Raw genomic sequence first — 15,730 nt, forward strand, 5'->3', positions numbered from 1 at the left:
GCAGGAGATCTTTATGCACAGGTTCTTTTAGCTATGAGAAACCATTTTCAAGCGAAATAAAAAATGTAGTCTTTTATAAACAGGTGGCCTTTCTAAACAGGTGGCTGCTAAATCAGGTTTGGCTATATGCAGACATCTTGCAGGCGAACTTTGCAGTCCATTGGAAATATATTTAGAGTATGCGTCTTTATTAAACTTGTGTGTGTGGGTGGGGGGGGGGGGGGTTGAGAGTGTGATTTCAGCATAGTGCATGGTGAAAAACTATTTGAATGAAGTTTATAGAGGTTATGCCAAGTATTATTTAAAGGGGAAAGAAAAACGCGAGGTGTGTATCGCAAAAAGAGCTCGGGGCTCCGGGAGTTCAATAATAGATTTTCTTTTCTTTTTTTCTTCCCCCCCCCCTACCCCTCCCCCGTCTGCTAAAATAATGGTGTATGACATTAAACCTATCTTATTTGTCAGCAATTATTTAACACAAATCATTTTCAAATTGAATAAACATTTGCGAAGGAAAAAAACTACCAAAATGTCTACCCTTTTACAGGAATTGGGGAGGTGCTAGTTCATCGATAGATATTCAGTTACGAAGGATAAATACTTACACCAGTTCAATATCTACTTCACTGTATATTTTGCTCCATTTCGTGATAGCGAATTGCCAACTCCTGTTAATAAAAAGAACGGTTTTGAGTATTACATAACATTGTTTTAAATATAAAAGAAACTCTGTTGAAGGCATTCCTCTTTGTCTCACATCAGTTTTAACGAACTCATTTTCGTTTCTCAGAACAGTATTTGCTTATTTAATAGAAACATTATGATAATTATTACAGAAAATGGGAGAATAACACGTGCACCAGACAACGCAAACGTGTCTAAGGATTTCGGCTTTGGAACACCACAAACACGAGAAATCAACAGGGCCTCTTCTTTACCCTATCTTCATTCTGTAGAAATTATTTTCTGATTACATAAAACGTCAAAGTAATGTTCACATATTTCAGTGATGCACAAGGCTATCAAAATTGCCGTTGGTTGAATTTTCCTAGGTCTTTGCGCGATAATGTAGCTGTATTTCTCATGTGCTCTGCACATGTTTCCTTCAACAGTAAAAAAAAAAAATTATAAAAAAAAAAAGTTCTTCTATCCACGTTTTCCTGCAGAAGCTCTGTCATCTATTAGAGTTATTTTGAAGTTAATGAGAAATTCAAAAGACTGCCAAAATACCTCGAAGGACCAAATAATAAATAAATAAGCGCTGTACAGATCTGAAAATTAGTGTTAGTATGTATTATTATTATAGGCCTAAAAACGCTTGAATTTCGAAAATATTCTATTCTTTTCAACTAGCTTAATTTCCTCACAAAAACTTAACAGCTCGACATAGCGTAAGAACCCCCCCCCCCCCTAATAAAAGGGGTATTAAGGTGGAAGAAAAGAAGAATCATGGACCGGTGAACTTTTTCCCTTTTTGTTCTTTCTATTTGGCTTATCAGAGTAGTTTCTAGCCAAAACGGCACACCCAATAAGATAACCTTTTGTCTTGTTTTGTTTGGTTTGGTTTAGTGTTTTCTGCCCACAACATTTTTGGACTTGTGATCCTTGCCGTAAAACCCTAAATCTCCCACTGATTACCATTTTATACCCAACGTTTGCAAATCTAAACGCTTTTACGCTTCAAACCTCACTGTTAATGATGAAGAAAGACTTCTGTAAACATATTCTTGCATCGTGATACTTACAGACACTTCAGAGAGAACAGTTCAAATCGCAGGTTAGCACAATGAAGCTTATCTGAAAGAGGGAGAAAATATGTTTAAATGATTGAAATCCATTTATATAGGTCTTTGCGTTTGTCACTTTCTTAACAACATTTTATTTTATATGTGTTTGCGTGTGCGTGTGTGTGTGTGTGCGTGTGTGTGTGAGTGTGTATGTGTATGATTTTGCGTTAATGGGAAGTGAAAATCAAAAGTTTATTGTCTTGCAGAAGATCCCAGGCTGAAATATACAAAAGAAAAATGAAGAAAAAAAGGGAAAAAAGGAAAATTGTATCTTTAACGAGATTGTTTTTTTTGTTTTGGTAAAGATGCTAAATAAAATGATTTGTGAGCTTCTGATTCTTCTCTTTTTGTGTGGAATAAGTTAGGGCCAATATGAGAAGGTTTACTCTTGAAATACCCTCATAGAGAAAAAGCTTCAAGCTTTGGACCAAACATTGATACCGCATGTGTGTAGCCCCATGTACCCATATCTGTGAATCTTTCTTTCCTCTGTTTCGTAATTGTAGTCACATCCCATTAAATCTGTTCAGTAGTCAGTACCTCCTCCCATGGACCTACGAGAGGTCCATGCTCCCCCTTAATGGCAGGATCCATGTTATGATACTGATAAAAAAATCTTACCTTTCCAGAATAGGCGATAACAGTGCTCTAACAGCGGTTCACAAATAGGTTCTGTACAAAAAAAAACATTTAACAAATATTATAAAAAATAATGCCTATATAATTGCAGATGGGAGTTGAAACTTAAAAGAAACCTCACCCCAAGAAATAAGTTTAGTTAACTGAGAGATTTATTGTATTCCTGCCGATTAATCCACAACATTCCCTACCAAAGTGGATGAGAGAGGTGTAAAGCAAGACTACTATACAGTTCTCAGCACGCAAGACACGGGCATCACCATTTTATTGATAACGTGACTAAATGTATTCACATGTATGGATTCTTCCTTCCCAGGTGTGTGTAGTGAATCAGCATTTCATTTTCCTGCTATTATCCTTTGTACTACAATATTGTCAGAACGATAGTTTCATAAATAAGTTTGGGCTCTTCTGGGCTGAAGGTTTCGCATAAATCAGATAATTTGTAAAGTGCTTTGTTTTAGTATTTTTAAATAAATGAATCACAATTGTTCCCCTGTTATATATTTTTCACCAAATAATTGTTTTTAGCTTCTCAGCAATGATTTTTCCTCATTGAAAAGTAAAGGTTCTCCTATTGAATTAAGAAGTCTTTCCAACCAAAGATGTGTACATGATACATGTAGAGGTTTCACTTTCAAGAAAATGGTTGCACGCATGTCATGCTAAAAGACATTATTTCATGCCGAGAACATCTTCATTTATATATCTCTTGTTCACTTTCGTAAGGAATATTGTACATCAAACGGCTGGAATACATCTCATTTTCAGGATACTTACATTTATTTTTTGGAGTGAGGTTTTCTTTCATTGGCTGACTCTTAAAAGCAATTCGAAACTCCACAGAAAGTTAGTTGAATTTTTTTTAACGTGAAAGTGTGAGAAGACTCTTTAAACAGTATAGAAAAGGGGTTGATGTGTAGTAATGGAAAGAAACTAAGAACTTGTATAAGATTGATAGGTATTTGAAACTGTATCGCGGTAGGAATAACTTTTAGGTCATATGTAGCCATTATAACTGCAAGAACAATTTCAAGGGTAATTCCTTAGTGTCTCCATAATATATTACCACCATTCACTGTCTGTTTGTTTTTTTACGAACAGGTATTTTCAAAAGACGAATCGTATGCTTTGATTACGAACAATTTGAATAATGTGAGTTGATCAGTATAGCTTGAAATAAATGGCTGCTCTTTGTGAAGTACGAGAGGAAAGCATTATCCATACCTTCGATTTCTGGGTCTCCTTCACACACACCCGGAATACAAATCTCGTCTGAAACCAAAGAAAAATCTAAATTATGAAGAAATCGTTTTATTCACCTCATAACCGATATTTGCTTTCACTATAGACGGATGAAGTCATTCAAAATCATTGAGAATTTTTTTTATTTTTTTTTAATGGAATCACTGTTTGACGGTAAAATTGATATATTCAGTTTAGTTAATCTTTCTTTATTTGAATTTATTGTGAGAATGAAAAGGATACAAACGCAAGAGGCTGGAAGGAATGAAAATGGTCACTCTCCCACCGGGTTCCATGTGAAATCATCATTGTTTAAATTTCATTCATTATATCAGTTTCTATAAAAGCTTTATTTATTACGATTATCTTTATTGTTTTTATTTGCAGACGTGTGTTGTTTATAAGGTCATTTTAACACAGTATAATTTAGTCACACACCCAAATTTTCTTCAAATGTACTCTAGATCGAACCCATTTTTTGCATTTTTGCATTTTTAAGTGAACGGACACACATAAATATCTATCAATGTACTACTTTTCTTTCATCTGTAATCGGCATTGTGTCGGTTTCGTTAGGTGTCTCTGGGGTATTAACATTACAGAAGTGTACGGATAGATGATTTTACACCATGAATTGTTATTTTCATGATGAAAGGGTGTAAATTTACCATTTGAACACTCCACTCCTCCCGCTCCCGTGATACAATGACCTGTGACGTCATGTGGGCAGTTAAACAGACTGGCTTCGTCCCCTTCGCAAAGCGGCTTATAGAGAACTATCTCATTGTTGCTTAGTTCACTTAGTCTTCCAATAAATGAACCAACCGCCCTGGTAAAACCAAGATTTGTGCAGACGACATTGGCATCATAAATGTCCCAGTAGAAACTGCACACATATCCCCGGGTCCCGTTCACACAAACCTCTACGACCCCTGTTGACGAGTCGGTCCCGTTTACCAATCGTACGGTCCTATCTGTGAAAAAAAGAATAACTAAGAATAAAAGTCGGATTCACGGGTTAAGACTCCATCACACCGAACCAGTTTGTGGTATTATGTGAGTATCGATATCGGGATGAAAGGTATCGCAAAAGGAACCAGAATAAACGACTCACATATCAATACTACTATCCGTTTCCAGCGTTCTTATGTGCGTCTAAACTAAAGTTATCAAAACACTACATAGTTCTTACTACGTTCTGTAAAATGTTGCCAAACGAGCTCAAACTGTGTGCGAACGGAGTTGAACGTAGTAGCAACTGTTTACGATCTGTATTAGAACTTCAGGCACGGGCTCGGACTAGATATGGAAGGCCGGAAGGGTGCTCTAGAACTTTGAGCCTGTTCAAATTTTTCCCCGTCCTGCAATTAGACGGAGTGAGAACGTACTTAAAACGAGGAGGATGTACTACAAACGGACTGATTGCCGTACTATGAACCGAATAACCGTAGTTCGATCCTACTAGGAACGTGTTACAACGTGCTGTGGTCGAGCATCAATTAGCAGCAGCTAAACCCCAATCACAACTAACTATTTCTCACTACGTTCTGGAACCGTCCTAGAAAATCGTAAAAAACGGGTTATGGTCGGGGTATATTGTGTAAATATTGTCTATAATACGATCCTAGTAAGTTCATAAACAGTCTTCAATACGTCCATCTCGTCTGTACCCCGTCCACAGTCAATTCATATCAAGTTGAGATTGGGTAAATATGCCATTTCCAGGCAGTCCAAGCCAGTCCGTAATCAGTTTAAACCCGTTATTAACTAAACCGTGTTCAAAAAGTTCGTTCCGCCCCTATCTGCCAACTCAACTGCTCATATGACTACTTTAGTAATAGCGCAGTCTGTTACCAACCAAATGTACATGTACTGGATGTATACTAATGCATCCAGCCTGCAGACATTGACCACACCTTATGCTGGGCTGAGATACGAGCTCAAAAAGGAGGAATTTAAAGGTCTGTAAACCTTAGACATTTAAAGATGGCGCCCAACAAGACCAACAGGAGTTTGGAGAAGGAAAGAGAACTGACCAGAAAATTTGACAGAAATGAACCCCATAGAGAAACTATGGTCTATTATGAAAGAAAAAATATTGAAACTCAATACTGCAAAACAATAACTCAACTTAAAGAGGGGAACCGGTGAGCATAGAAAAGCCTATACTGAATAAGGACCTCCTTGCGTCATTAGTGGACGATAACTGGACCAAGCGTGTTTCACAGGTGATCGACCACTAAGGAGAGATACATTTTTAATAAATTGGGATGTGACATCTCTAATAATGCTTAGAAATGAGAAAATGAACAAAATAACCTGAAATGCATGGTGCAAATTGAGTTTTAAACACAATAAAATGCTTTTCTGTGGGGGGGGGGGGGCGGAACGAACTTATTGAACACCGTATTGTTTTACCAGAGCGTAGTGAGAACTATAGTTTCGTGTGATGGGGGCTTTAGTTTGATGGAATCAAGTCTCAATATATTGTTTCTTAACATCGGGAAAACCATTTTCTGCAAATCTTATGTTGATCAACATTCGTTTCTTATCATTAGGAGAAGTAAAAGGTATTACATTTTGACAATGTTTTTTTCATTTTTACAAAAATAAATATAAAGAAAAGTGCATATATTCAACACCTGATTCGTTAACCAAAAGTAAATTCCGATTTCTCTCAATTATTGACTTGCTAATCCATAGTATTGACATGTTGCTATGGACTTCTCTGACGCTCACTCATTTTTGCAGTTTCTTACAACCTGATACTACTGTTGATGATAATTGAGATAGAATTTATTTTTTTGTTTAATTTAAAGGTGATTGATGGTTTGTGTATGAGTAATTTTAAACGCGCCAGGGCAAAAAAAAATCTGAGATATTTAGAAATCTCTTAAATCTCGTCTTCCTCGGGATCATTGACTTATCATTTCAGTTTCATTCAAAATACAAGCCAATACGTGAACAGTGAAGTATATAGAATTAAAAAATTATATAAAGAAATTAATTAAAGCTCCAGACATCTTAAAAGTAATAAAAAGTATTGGTATGGGGTCATGAATTTGGTCCAATTTATCATTTCGGAAGCATAATTATGCAATTTTACAATATTTAATGATCGTTGTCGCCTTTGAAATCGAGTCTAAAGTGATGAAATTGTAAATAATAAGTTGTATAGCTCCCTTTCAAGACTGATATTACTTTAGCTTTAAAACAATGTTTCTTGCCTACAATCGACCAATTCGATATTCCCGTTTGGAAATTATATATTAGAACTGCATACCATTTCTGAGATTGTCATGGTCGCAGCTACCATGGAATGTCCTTAGGCGCTATTTGAAATATTGCAGATTTACCGAGAGCACCAGTAAATTTTTGATTATTCAATTTCTCGAAAGCTGAAGTGTTTTAGGTGCTTATATCACATCCACAGATCAGTTGAATTGTTTAAAAATTGTCATAAAACGTATCTGTTTAATTCGGTATATATTTAATTGTTTTGTCTTTTTTGTATGTTATATCTTACTTCTGCTCCAGCCTTCGTTTATAATGCAGATGTTATTATGCGATCTCTTTTTTCACAAGTGCGCCTTGAGAATTTGAATTGTGTAATTGATTTTTTTAACAGACGTGTATCAAACAATCAGATATGATTATTTACGTCTGGGGACCGGCTTTAAACGTCACCATCCGAAAGCCGCGACTCAGTTTCGCACCTGCGTCCTCAGCTGAATCAGTTTGTAACTTCCATTATAAGCTGGATTACAGGCGCACGCCAAAACGCCCCGATCCAGTGGATTCCACGCCTTATAAATCACACATTATATTTTCATTATTTCAATATAAAGATAGAATATATAAGGTATATTCGGGCGCCATCTGCTGGAATCATGATATGATGTTAGGGCAGCGACATGTCCGAGTATCGTGATATCATCATATGGGGATGTTTATGGACATCGCAGCCTGAAATTATCCCGTTTCTAAGTTTTACGATAACGTACGTTATTCCGAAATATATTTTCAATGTAACTAAAATACTCTCGCGACTCCCGGTTGAAAACGCCGTAATGGGTGGTAAAAATTTGAGTGGGCAAATTGACTAGGCTGGGAGGGGATATACCCCTTGCCCTTTTAGAGTGGGAAAATAGTTTTCGAGAATCGTTTAATGCACCTTTTACAAAAGATTTGATTTAAGATGTATTATGTTGTCACCATGTTACCGATTCACATAATATTGTAATCTTTGAAGAGCGTTTTTGAGCAATCTATCTTCTTATATTATGGAAAAGTTACATTTTAATAGACATTTGGAGAGAAAGAAACCCATCGAAAAAACAAAGTCGTTTAGATCATTGGCTTATATCTGAAGATCTGAAAGGGCGGGTTATTAAGTGCGAGGTAATACTTTATTTAGCACCCGACCACTTAGCAATTTTTCAGATTCTCTATGATAAAACAGAAAAGAATATAGAAAAAAGGAAAGGATCTTATTGCAAATCTAACAACAGTCTTTGTGCAAACGTAGAATATGTTAAACAGATGAAAGAAGAGATAATCCGATTAAAGGATGAACTAAAGTTAAAAATTAAAGATAGGAGAGTGCTCTGGGACTGTATGAAAATGAAAATAAGGAACTTTTCATGAGCCTCTTCAAAAAGATTAGCCAGAGATCGAAGAGACAAAAGAGAATTTCTTGAAAAAGAAATTGAAAAGTTAGAACATAATATTATTCAAGGAGTTACTGAAGGAAAAGTAGAGGAATTTTTTTAAAAAAGAGCTCGCAGACAGATATAAATATATTCATGAAGGCATACTAATGCGATCCCCGGCGTCATATTAGGAAAGTGGGGAAAAGACACAAGATACTTCAGTCAGCTGTTGCATGCAAATAAAAGGAAAAGCACCATTAAGAGTTTAGTCAATGAGGGAGGAGAGATTATCGATATTGAGAAAGACATTCTAAACCAAATAAAAACGTTTTACACCAAACTTTACTCCAGGGAAGATTTTGAAGATTCTAGCTCATTTCGAGCCCAGGCACTGCGCATCACACTGCGCAGTTTGACCCAGGAAGTATAGGTCAACTTCGGCGCGCGCTTTTTGGAATTTTTTACGGCCGACTGTCGACTGCTGTTTTGAGCATAGATCGCAATAATAAAACGAAGAATGAGAAGGTGATAAAAGGAAGAAACAAATAATAACATAAGAGAAGGTGGTAGAAGGAAGAAACGAAGAATAACATAAGGAAAGACAGAAAGAGATAGTGATAGAATGATTAAAACAAAGAATTACATAAGAAAAGGTGATAGAAGGAAAAAACAATGAATAACATAAGAATAGAAGGAAGAAACAAATAATAACATAAGGAAAGACAGAAAGAGAAAAGTATAGAATGATTAAAAACGAAGAAAAACATAAGGGAAAGTGATAGAATGAGTAAAAACAAAGAATAACATAAGAAAGGTGATTGAAGGAAGAAACAAAGAATAACATAAGGAAAGACAGAAAGAGAAAGTGATAGAATGATTAAAACAAAAATTACATAAGAAAAGGTGATAGAAGGAAAAAAACAAAAAATAACATAAGAATAGAAGGAAGAAACAAAGAATAACAAAAGAGAACGTGATAGATTTATAAAAACAAAGAATAACATAATAAAAGGTGATAGAAGCAAAAAACAAAGAACAACATAAGAATAAAAGGAAGAAACAAAGAATAGCATAAGGAAAGACAGAAAGTGAAAGTGATAGAATGAGTAAAACAAAGAATTACATAAGAAAAGGTGATAGAATGAAAAAACAAAGAATAATATAAAAATAGAAGCAAGAAACAAAGAATAACAAAAGAGAAAGTGATAGATTTATAAAATCAAAGAAGATCATAAATAAAGGTGATAGAAGCAAAAAACAAAGAATAACATAAAAATAGAAGGAAGAAACAAAGAATAACATAAGGAAAGACAGAAAGAGAAGATGATAGATGGATTAAAACAAAGAATAACATAAGAGAAAGTGATAGAATGAGTAAAAACAAAGAATAACATAAGAGAAGGTGATAGAAGGAAGAAACAAAGAATAACATAAGGAAAGACAGAAAGAGAAAGTGATAGAATATTATTAAAACAAAGAATTACAAAAGAAAAGGTGATAGAAGGAAGAAACAAAGAATAACAAAAGAGAAAGTGATAGAATGATTAAAACAAAGAATTACATAAGAAAAGTTGATAAAAGCAAAAACAAAAATAACATAAGAATAGAAGGAAGAAACAAAGAATAACAAAAGAGAAAGTGATAGATTTTAAAAAACAAAGAATAGCATAAGAAAATGTGATAGAAGCAAAAAACAAAGAATAACATAAGAATAGAAGGAAGAAACAAAGAATAACATAAGGAAAGACAGAAAGAGAAAATAATAGAATGATTAAAACCAAGAATAACATAAGAGAAAGTGATAGAATTATAAAAACAAAGAATAACATAAGAATAGAAGGAAGAAACAAAGAATAACATAAGGAAAGACAGAAAGAAAAAATGATAGAATGATTAAAACAAAGAATAACATAAGAGAAAGTGATAGAATTATAAAAACAAAGAATAGCATAAGAAAAGGTGATAGATATATAAAAACAAAGAATAACATAAGAATATAAGGAAGAAACAGAGAATAACATCAGGAAAGACAGAAAGAAACAAAGAATAACATAAGGAAAGACAGAAAGAGAAATGATAGAAGGAAAACAAGGAATAACATAACGGAACAGGCCACGATAAAGAGCACGGTATAGTGAGCGCAAATTGCATGAAAAGCAGGCGCGTGGTTTTTGCCCAAACCGGAACAGGCCACAAAAATGACACCACAGAATCATGATTGAGAACTCCGTTCGTTCAATCGAATTTTAGCGACCGTGATTCTGCAGAATCGTGATACAAAACGCATCTTTTTCAGCGTTTTATGTTTGTGTTTTTAAACACGTTTATTTTTACGACCGACGAAAAAATCGCCTGAACGGAACGTGTTTTAAACTAAACGTCTTTAAATATCATGATTTTAGGGTGAAAAGTGTTGATTAAACGCACCCTACATCGCAGGTGTATTCCAGACGAAAATGCAATGCAATGTTTGACTATGCAAGACTTAAACGAGCGATACCACCTGTATGGGTCAATAGTTTAAAAGAAGAATTTATGCATGATTATACTAGAAAAGAAAATGAAAACAAAGTTCCCTGTTGGTTGCAGATAAGGTAATACATGTTACTGATATAAGTAGCAATCGTTTCTATGAACTTATTCCTTTGAGAACTGTATTAACTAACACTTGTTGCCTTTATTGGGAAAAAAACTTAATGTAGATATTGATTGGTATTCAAGCGTAATTTTGCACAAATTAGAGAAAGCAGATTACGAGAGTTTAACTTGATATTACTGTATACTGGATAACGCTCCTAGAAACGAGAGTTTAACTTGAAATTACTGTATACTGGATAACACTCACAATTATGTTTCACCTCTTCCCAGAACTCAACCTTCTCTTTAGATCCTTTGCATATTTTCAACAGCTGGGATTAAATATAATTGATTTTTGAATAATACAGACAATTTATGAAACGCTTCCAGTTTAATAGCTGGAAAAGAAATATGAGAAAAGACAGGGATAGGGTTCATGGTGTACAGGAAATTGCGTTTGTACTGAGAAAAAAAACATTATATCAATGAATGATATTGTATCCAAAAAAATGTACACAGAATTTCTTAAACAGAAATCGGTAACGCCAAATATGTTTGAATGAATAAAAGATAAACATGTTTTTTCTTATAAAGAAATCAAAAACGTTTTTAGGAGACAACACAAATTTAGAAGAAAGGAATGGGAAATAATGTATCACAATTATTTCTGCAATCGGTATTTGTCTTATAAAGCCTGTCATTCCCAAGGTTTCCGATGCAGACAAGAGGATGCAAACGTTTTCAATGAAAAAAATACAACGGAATCGATATCGCACATTTTACGATGTAAAGTATTGTATAGGAGTTGTATATTTTAAGATAAAATAGGATACTCTATATATCGGGGAGGGACTTGGTCCTGGATTTTGTCAGATAGAAATTGTTAAAAAGCACTTTTATCAGATGGTGAATGTCTATCGCAACTGTTTGTCAAATTAATCCCAATTTCGGTTGCTAAAAATATTTAAATTCTCTTCTCTAAATGCAAAATTAGACTATGGACTATTTTGAAATTGTCCTGTGTGAAAAGGAGAAAAAAACGAGGATTGTTCCAAATATGATGAATTTATATTTCTTTATATTCTTAATTATTTCTTACCTTCGCCAGCGGTGCAAGAATTGAGGTTAGAATTTTGCTCTGAGGCATCTCCGTCGCCCAAATGATAAATCGTTGCACCAATAACAGCATATATCAATACAAGATTCATCTTGTTGATAACAGTCATCATCTATGATCAGTCGTAATGAAAAGCTCTCAAAGAAATGAAACGATGGTAAGTAAACTTTCAAATATATTTGTAGGCCCATATATAGTATACTCGACTACGAGTGACGGACGGATAACGCCTTGAACTGGCACGTCATCTTGAATTGCGATACCAAATTGCTAAATGCATCGTGGAGAGCGCGGGTGAGAGCAACAATGATTACACACACACACAAGGACAGCATTATGTAACCAAGCAACGACGTCTAAAAAAAAAATCATCAAACTAATTTAAATTTCTTACTAAGTGATATGACTGCATCAAGTGTTCCGTGGATGTCTCATTATGGTCAATGGAGTAAATTGACATTGACATTGATGGTTATGATAATGTGGGGGTGTGATACACCCACAAATGTAATAACGCCCACAAATGTAATAGCACTTTACCCACAAATGTAATAACACCCACAAATGTAATAACACTTTACCCACAAATGTAATAATTTCACCCACAAATGTAATAACCACTTTACCCACAAATGTAATAATTTTGAATCAACCACAAATGGGGGTGTTACACCCACAAATGTAATAACGCCCACAAATGTAATAACACTTTACCCACAAATGTAATAACACCCACAAATGTAATAACACTTTACCCACAAATGTAATAATTTCACCCACAAATGTAATAACCACTTTACCCACAAATGTAATAATTTCGAATCACCCACAAATGTAATAATGACTTTACCCACAAATGTAATAAGTTTGAAGTGATATTTTGTCGAATTTGTTCAAAACTAAAACCCTGTAATAAAGCATGGGTATAGCGCGCAGTCTTTACTCCAGACCCGGTTATTTCAAAAAATTAAAAAATCTTCAAATCTAAGACCCCATAATCCTTTTCCTGTGGAATAACATGAGAATCGAGCGTAGTCTTTCCTCCAGACACGGTTATTCAACAGTTTAAAAAAATCAAAATCAAAATCCTGGAATTCAATGTTCGTAGAAAAAAAAAGTAATCGAATGAGTGACCTTAAATGTATTGAAATATTGACGCTAATTATTTTATGCATGTGATTATGAAATATGTTCACGATATGTAACATAATATATATATATATATATATATATATGTACGCTATAAGTGACATTGAAACGTTGGATTGCGATGTTATATTTTCATGAGTGCGTGAATGAATTACCTTTCTTCATGTGATGAACGTATCAATTACTTATACTGAAGACTACCAATTGATACGCGGTACACGGTGTGAATTCATGAGAACGAAATTTATTCAAAGGCAAATACAAACAAAACACATTTATATTACAGTTTTCCCTACTTCTGAAACACTCAAGCAGCTATATAAAAAAGAACAAGTCTGAAATGATTACCGGGTCTTAATTTGGAAGATGGAGGGGTCTTAGTTTAAAAGGTTTTTTCTTTGTTTTGTTTTGTTTTGTTTTTTGTTTTTGTTTTTTTTAACTTTTGAATAACCGGGTCTGGAGAAAAGACTACGCTCAATACTCATGTTCTTCCACAGGAATAAGATGATGGGATCTTAATTTTGAAGATTTTTAAAAAGTTTTGAAATAACCGGGTCTGGAAGAAAAACTACGCTCTAAACCCATGCTTTATTACCGGGTCTTAGTTTGGAAGATGGTGGGGTCTTAGTTTAAAAGTTTTTTGTTTGTTTTTTTACTTTTGAATAACCGTGTCTGGAGGAAAGACTACGCTCGATTCTCATATTATTCCACAGGAAAAGGATTATGGGGTCTTAGTTTTGAAGATTTTTTTTAATTTTTTGAAATAACCGGGTCTGGAGTAAAGACTGCGCTATACCCATGCTTTATTACAGGGTTTTAGTTTTGAACAAATTCGAAAAAATATCACTTCAAATTTATAACATTTGTGGGTAAAGTCATTATTACATTTGTGGGTAAAGTCATTATTACATTTGTGGGCGATTCAAAATTATTACATTTGTGGGTGAAATTATTACATTTGTGGGTAAAGTGTTATTACATTTGTGGGTGTTATTACATTTGTGGGTAAAGTGTTATTACATTTGTGGGCGTTATTACATTTGTGGGTGTAACAGGGGGACACATTCTTTATATTTCTGATCGTTCTCAAATATTCGCCAAAATAACATCTTACATTGGTGCTGATTCCCATCCTCCCCTAGTTAGGATGGTGAGGAAATTCACTGCTGATAAAATTAGAAGATTAAAGAATAAACCTAATTCATTTAGCTGGGCACAAGTTTTAGCCGAGAGCGATGCTAATAGATCTTACGACAACTTTATGTATATTTTTATGAATTCATTAAATAAATGTATCACTCTTGAACAGTTTAAACTCAATCACAAACAGCAACCACACAATCCTTTGGTTAGAAGATCACTTTAAGATCCATTAAAAGAAAAAAGAAATCTTTATTATAAGTTTTGAGCAAATCCGACTAATATATCACGTGATGAATACGTCAAATATAAATGCATTTTAACAACCCTCTAAAGGTAATACAAAGTTTTGGGATGGGGTCATGACTTTGGTTCAAATGAACATATTTGAAGCATATGCGATCCTACAATATTCAGGGATCGTTGTTGCGGTTGAAATCGAGTCTAAAGTTATGAAATTGTAAATAATATACTCTTTATGTTATATAGCTCCCTCTCAAGGTCAAGATATTAATTAAGCTATAAAACGATGTTTCTTGACTAAAACTGACCAATTAGCTATTCCCGTTTGGAAATTATATATCACAACTACATATTCTGAGATTTTCAGGGTCACAACTACCATTGTACAGCCGTAGGCGCTATTTGAAATTTATCAAAATTTACCGGGAGCACTGGTAAATTTTTATATTCAATTTTTCTCGAAAGGAGAAGTGTTTTAGGGGCTAATTTTTCTTGTGCCTATAATACATCTACAGGGGCATCCAAATATATCAAAATTGTAAAGAATCATTTTCCACCCAATTTTCAAATTTCCCAAAACTTTGTATTGCCTTTAAGATTAAAAAAAAGAGGTTTTACTGTTCCCAAGTTGAATTGAATTATAAAGCAAATATAAGGAAAACTTTGAAAATAATAAACAACGTCTTAAATAAGAATAAAATCGCAATAGCATAGCTCAAATGGAAATTAACAATGCGGTCACTGAGGATAATAATGATTTGATTTGATTTGATTTGATTTGATTTGATTTATTGGTTTCTGCATCTTTTTTCTTTTTTTTCATCACACATTTTCATGAACATAATATGGTTTGATACAATATTTTAAGTGTATATAATTGTATACAGATAATAAACGAAATTAAACAAATATATTGAATGCATAATTAACATACATTAGATGCAGGAGGGCTACAGAAATAAGCAAAATAGCTTGACGTGCCCGCAGCCCTCAACTTAGATACAAGAATAAAAAATATAAATAAAAAAGAGTGTGACTTGCAGAGAAGAAAAGGAAAGAGGAGAGAAGGAGCGTTGGTAATAATACAATAAATCTCATACATCTGCTGATAGAATGTAGGTTCATTCATGAATGTTATTTCCTTTTGTAGGTTACAAGATGCTTTGCATTCCTATGCAAATGTG

General features: G+C 34.0%; 1 long non-coding RNA gene across 1 annotated transcript; it reads right to left on the bottom strand.

Moving 5' to 3' along the window:
- Positions 1-2,405: 2,405 nt before the first annotated feature.
- On the bottom strand, positions 2,406-4,687 carry LOC105442512. The gene is made up of 3 exons (XR_972432.2): positions 4,337-4,687; positions 3,651-3,698; positions 2,406-2,456 (listed from the first exon to the last, which is right to left on the bottom strand). It is a non-coding gene; the product is annotated as an uncharacterized LOC105442512 (long non-coding RNA).
- Positions 4,688-15,730: the final 11,043 nt, after the last annotated feature.

Source organism: Strongylocentrotus purpuratus, unplaced genomic scaffold (genome assembly GCF_000002235.5).
Source record: "Strongylocentrotus purpuratus isolate Spur 01 unplaced genomic scaffold, Spur_5.0 spur5_scaffold_2, whole genome shotgun sequence".
NCBI lineage: Eukaryota > Metazoa > Echinodermata > Echinoidea > Camarodonta > Strongylocentrotidae > Strongylocentrotus > Strongylocentrotus purpuratus.